Source organism: Elephantulus edwardii, unplaced genomic scaffold (genome assembly GCF_000299155.1).
Source record: "Elephantulus edwardii isolate Elephantulus edwardi_28Jun2011 unplaced genomic scaffold, EleEdw1.0 scaffold00032, whole genome shotgun sequence".
Classification (NCBI taxonomy): domain Eukaryota; kingdom Metazoa; phylum Chordata; class Mammalia; order Macroscelidea; family Macroscelididae; genus Elephantulus; species Elephantulus edwardii.
The window spans coordinates 15,276,502-15,282,886 of record NW_006399782.1 but is presented as its reverse complement, the minus strand read 5'-3'; positions in this window follow the sequence as shown (position 1 = coordinate 15,282,886).

Sequence of the window (6,385 nt, the reverse complement as noted above, 5' to 3'; positions counted from 1 at the left end):
TAGAAGCTGTGTTACCATCCCAAATGCTTTTCGTTAGAACCCACCAACTATTATGCTGGAGGAGGATGGACAGTCTCCTCCTTTGCATTTTACTGCTTCTGAAAACACATTGGGAAGGTCAGATATGGGTCAGTTAAAACTTGACAGCTAAAAGCAACAACATCAGATTAAATTAAAAATAAAACCCACCAAGTTTGAAATAATATAAAATAAATAGAAAATTCAAAAGGTAAAGGACAGAAAATAGATTAGTGGCTGCCGGGGGCCCTGAGATTAGTGTGAAAGAAATAACAAAGGGACAGGATGTAATAGAGTGAAGCGAAAGCATGTATTTACTAATTAATTTTAACTTTTATCCATATCTTTTATCATTCAGAGATAAATATATAACCATGCAGTGAAAAACAGGAACTACAATATGACTCAAAGAAAAGGAATGTGTCACCAGGATCAAAGGTAGACTCATCAACAACCCGAATTTTATACATTCCATACTTGCTTGGTGAACATGAGGAGGACTTTAAATGTTTGCGACAGAACATCAAGGAACAGCCTGCAATGTGAATTAAACCTCAACATAAAAAAGTAAGGTCCTCACCAGGGGGGCAAAAACAACATCATGATAAATGAAGAAAGTGAAGAGGGATTGAAGCATTTGTTGCAGAAGATCAAAGATTTCAGCCTTCAATATGTAGCTCAATGACAAGAAAATAAAAATTCTCACCACTGAACCAATAAGACACATCATAATAGATGAAGGAAAGATTGAAACTGTCAATGGCTTCTTATTTGGATTCACAATCAATACTCTTGGTACCTGTAGTTAGAAGATCAGGAGATGTGTTGCTGTGGCAGTCTATAGTCAAGAACCTCTCCAAATTACTGAAAAGCAATGATGATAATCTGAAGACTCGTGTGCATTTGATTCAGATCATGCTGTTTTCATGTCTTATGCTGCTAAAAGCTGAATAATGAAAAAGGATGGAACAATAAGAATTGACGCCTTTGAACTGTGGTGTTGGAGAAGTGTGCTCAATATCACATTGACTATCAAAAGAACAAACAGGTACGGATTTTGAAATATAATCTTGGAGAAGTTGCAACCAGAGTGCGCCTACGAGGCATGAATGGAGAAGCTTCATCCCTCATATGTTGGCCATTTTACTAGGAAAAAGTATTCCTTGAATGAGGACATCATGCTTTGGAAAGCGGGAGGACGGCAAAGAGAATAAGACTTTCAACCATGTAGTTGACAAAGTGACTGCAGCAACGGACTTGAACGTGTCAGAGATTGTGAGGTTGGCACAGGATGGTAGAGGTTTCAAATCTGTTGTTCACAATGTGGCTATAAATTGTACTCAATTCAACAGAACCTACCAACAACAACAACAAAGAAATAGAATCATAAGTGTCTAATTTTCTTTTGCTTAGCTGTAATATGATATTGAAAGGTCCTCTCATTTGTTCTCCAAGTGTAAAATTTTAAGCTGATTGTGAGAAGGCTGGCCTTGAACTGTTGTGAGATCAACACACAGAGAAGTCTGGAAAATAAAAGTAATATTTTAAAAATTATCTTCTTACTCTTTGCATTAACCTAAGTGTTATGGGATTTCTGGGAAAATCACTAGTAAATATTTGTCAACTAATATTTGGGGAACTGTGAGTACTCTTTATATAAATTTTCTTCAAATTCCAGTAGTACTTTTGGTATTTGGTGATACATCTACAACAAAAATCATTATTAATAAAGGAAATGTTGCTTCAAATTCAGAAAAGCTTCATTTGTTTGTCAAGAAATACTTTGTTATAGTAAAGCTTCCTCCTAGTAACTCATGCACACAATTCTTGATCTAAAAGTACAAAGCATTTGTTTTATGTCTGCTCATATCACAGTGATTACATTAAGAAATTAAAACCTGTACCTATTGAGGAAATTATGTTGGGGGGAGAAATGCAGTTGGTCATAATTGTGTGGAAATGTGTGAATTACATACATTTTCAGAAGAAATTATATATTGCACACACTAACATTAGTTTTTCAAATTTTTTATTTAGAAGAGGCCGTGGTACTAGGGATATTATAGCTAATGTCAGATGGATCTTGGCAGAAAGCAAAGAATACCAGAAGAATTTCTATCTGTGCTTCATCGACTATGCAAAGGCTTTTGACTATGTGGATCACAACAAGCTGTGGCTGACTCCAAGAAGAATTGGAATCCCAGAACATTTGATTGTGTTAATGTGAAACCTATACTTGGACCAGGAGGCAGTCATCAGAACAGAGCAAGGAAACACTACATGGTTCAAAATCAAGAAGGGAGTCCGTCAGAGATGTATTCTGTCTCCATACCTTTTCAATCTGTATGTAGAACAGATCATCCGAGACGATGGGCTATACGAAGAGGAATGTGCCATCAGGATTGGTGGAAGAGTCATCAACAACCTGCGTTATGCAGATGACACAACCCTGCTTGCTGAAACTGAGGAGGACCTGAGGCGCTTGCTGCAGATGATCAAGGACTACAGCCTCCTATATGGACTGAAGCTAAATGTCAAGAAAACAAAGATTCTAACCACTGGGCCAATTGGCAGCATCAGCATGGACGGTGAGGAGATTGAGATAGTTAACAGTTTTAATTTACTTGGCTCCACAGTCAACGCTCTTAGGGACAGCAGCCAGGAAATCAGGAGACGAACTGCATTGGGAAAGTCAGCTGTGAGGGACCTCTCAAGAGTACTGAAGAGCAATGATGTCAGTCTGGAGACTAAGGTAAGCCTGATCCGGGCTACAGTCTTCGCAGTTATGTGCTATGCATCAGAGAGTTGGACGGTGAATAGGGCTGATAGAAAGAGGATTGATGCCTTTGAGCTGTGTTGCTGGAGAAGAGTGTTGAATATACCATGGACTGCTAGGAGAACAAACAGGTTTGTCCTGGAGAGGGTGAAGCCAGAGTATTCCCTGGAGTCAAGGATTCTGAAGCTTTGTCTGACATATTTTGGGCATGTTGCAAGGAGGGTTTGGTCCTTGGAAAGGGACATCATGTTTGGCAGAGTGACGGGGAAGCGAAGGAGAGGAAGACCTTTGGTGAGATGGATCGATTCTGTGACTGGAGCAGTGGGAATAAGTGTTTGAGATGACTAGGTTGGCACAGGATAGAACAGCATTTAGAGCTCTTGTACATAGGGTCGCTATGAGTCACAAGCGACTCGATGGCACATAACAACAACAACAATATGCCCAACAGATTCTGGTTGCGATAGAAGAATATTGTTAATGTAGTGCCTCAGTAGGGAGTTAAAATATACTAATAAATGGAGTAGACAAGGAATTTGACTGTGAAGTCACTTATGTAAGTTAGCATTTTTATACAATTTTATATATTAGATCTTCAAATTGTAATGTTTCTAGGGAATATTGCACATCTCACAGACTGACAAAAACCAAGTAAAGTTACACTGAAGAAAAAGTAACCTGAGTATATGGTCGGGAGAAGTATAGTGGAACTTTGCCTCATGTACATTGAGTATGTTGTAGATTCTTAGGAAAACAACATGCTGTAAAAGTAGATTATGAAAGTGAGGAAGATCCTTAATGAGATTATTTGGCACAATAACTCAAACAATGACCATAAGCTTGGGGGAGATGATAAGGACTTCACAGGATAGTGTAAGGTTTCCATCTATTGTTCATAAGGCAACTATGAGTCTTTGTGGACACAGTAACATCTAATACAAAAACGTATATTAGGCATAAAGAGACAGAATCCTGTTCTTCAAGAGGTCATAGCAACATAGAATGAGGAAGATAAATATGAAGACAGTTTAAAGAGTTCTTTGCTAATGTTACATCTCTCTCTATTTACTTTCTCTTTTGGTATTTATTTACTTCTGCGACAAGGACAAGGGTCAGTTTGGTATCTGTAATAGCAATGTAAGCACATCTTACTCCCACTTAATAAAAATTACTGCAGCCAATTTGGAATTCAAGGATAGTTTTGAAGGAGAGAGAAAGAAGATTTTCTTGGATCATTTGGGGAGCTGAAGTAGCCTGCTTAGCATTTGTTCTCATCTGAAGGTATCAAACTTAAGTTGGCAGAAGTGGTTTCAATTGTTGATGTGAGTGCTCTAGACAGTCATGTTGCTATGGAAACAATATCTCAGCGTTTATAGTATATTTTGTAGAACTCTTGGCACCAAGACTGACCAACTAAAACACAAGAAAGTTAGGAAAGATGTTTAGAAGATTGTCTTTAAAAGATTTAGTCTTTATTCTTTCAAAAGAGAAGCCATAAATTACTAGGACAGAGTTGTTTTGTTTTTAATTTCAATATTTTGATGTGCAAAGGAAGTCATTGTACAAGTTAATACTTGCAAATAAAAATTTACTGGTCTGCTATTGCAGAAAAGAGTCTTGTGAAATATGTATTCCAGTCACTTCTTTCCAGAAATAAATGAACAGATCAAAAAGAAAGCTAATTTATTATCAGATTTTTAAAAATCATCTAGGACCAACTATATGAAAAATTACAAAATGTACTCTTTCAAATTGGAGGCAAGGAAATTCAACATGAACATCATTAAGCTCAAGGCTGAGTCTGAGAGAGATACTGAACCTTCACAGTAGGTTCCTTGACCTCAATGTAAAAGCTTTATAGAAAATATTTCAGCTATTTTCATTATAGAGAGTACACTGTTGGGGACAAGGAGCTTTTTCTCACCTTTTGGTGGCCATTTTTAGAGAAAATACTTTTTGTAAGAAATGCAGGCTTAATAGAAATGAAAATATGAGATCTTAATAAAAGAAATAGCCTTGTACTTACCTCTCACTATAAGATGCTTACAAGTTAACTGTATTTTTTTTCTTTTCTCTGTTAACCTTCTGAATGTTTTAACAACAATAATTTATAGTACTGTGGATTTCACAACATCCTGGGTTTCTAAATCAAAGGCCAGTGGTTTGAATCTAAAAACAACTCTTTGGAATATAGGTAAGAATGTAACACTCCTTTTAGCAGTATATGAGGGCAAGCTGTCCACAGAAAAGGAAAGATTTTATTGGGAGAAGAGGAAATTCTACTGGAAGATTCATCAAATTTGGAACTCCCAGCATTCCCTAACACAACATAAAAGTTTCTCTGCCCAATGATGATTTCTCTCATTTCTACAATAAGTCATTATTGGTTCATTTAGATTAGCATTCCTCTGCATTTGATTCTTCTAAATTTTCTCTCACCTGGATACTGAGAGAAGAAATGTGGTCTTGTTATTATTTTTTATTTGTCATTACTATTGAATTGTTATTACTTTTAACATTCATTTATGGTTGCACCTTTTTCTCCCTGCCCCTCCATTGCAAAAGTTCATTTAGCAATGTACTTCTTATTGTGGATGATACATAAGATGCTTAATCATATATTCCCTTTAAACAGTTTTTTTTTGTCATCTGCTCCAGTGCAGAAACTCTTTATTTTATTTTAATGAAAGCTTAAGAGACTTTGGATTTCCATTAATTCATTGTTGCATACTTTCCTCCATGCCCATTCCTCCCCCCCCCCAGTTCAATTTTCTCTTTGAAAAGAAAAAAAATTTCTTTCATTGTTATACCATCCCCACCCCCTGCAGTCCATTCTACTATGCAGCTTCCATTCTGGACTCTTGCCATGACAATGATACTTAATCATATATATATTCCTCCTAAACAGTTGTCTCCTTCATCTATTTCAATGCAGTATATATTACGCCCTCTTACTTTCCCCCCAACCCCAATGTTAGTCCTGTTTTACAACAGTGGCACTATGCAGTATTTGTCCTTTTGTGACTGAGATTCTACTCAGCATAATGTTCTCCAGGGTCACCCATTTTGTATAATATTTCATGAGTTCCCTTTTTTCAGTGCAGCATAGTATTTCACTGGGTGAACATACCAAAGCTTCTCTAGCCATTCGTTTATTAATGGGCACTTGGGTTGTTTCCAGCTCTTTGCTATTGTGAACAAAGCCACAACAAACATGGGTATGCATATATCCGATTATCTGCTTGGGTTGCAGTTATGGTTTCTTTAGGGTATAATCTTGGTAGTGGAATTGCTGGATAAAACAGTATTTCTATTTGCAACTTTTTGAGAAATCCCCATAGAGCTTTCCATAGTGGTTGCACCATTTTACACTCCCACCAACAGTGAATCAGGGTTCCAGTTTTTCTGCAGCCTGCCAGCATTTGTTGTTTGCTGTTCTATTAAGTTTTGCTATTGTTACTGAGTGAGATGGTATCCCATCTCTCTTAAAGCTAGGGATTTTGAACATTTCTTCATGTGTGTGTTTGCCATTTACATGTCTTCTAGAGGTTAAGTGTCTGTTCATATCCTACACCCATTTTTCAACTGGGT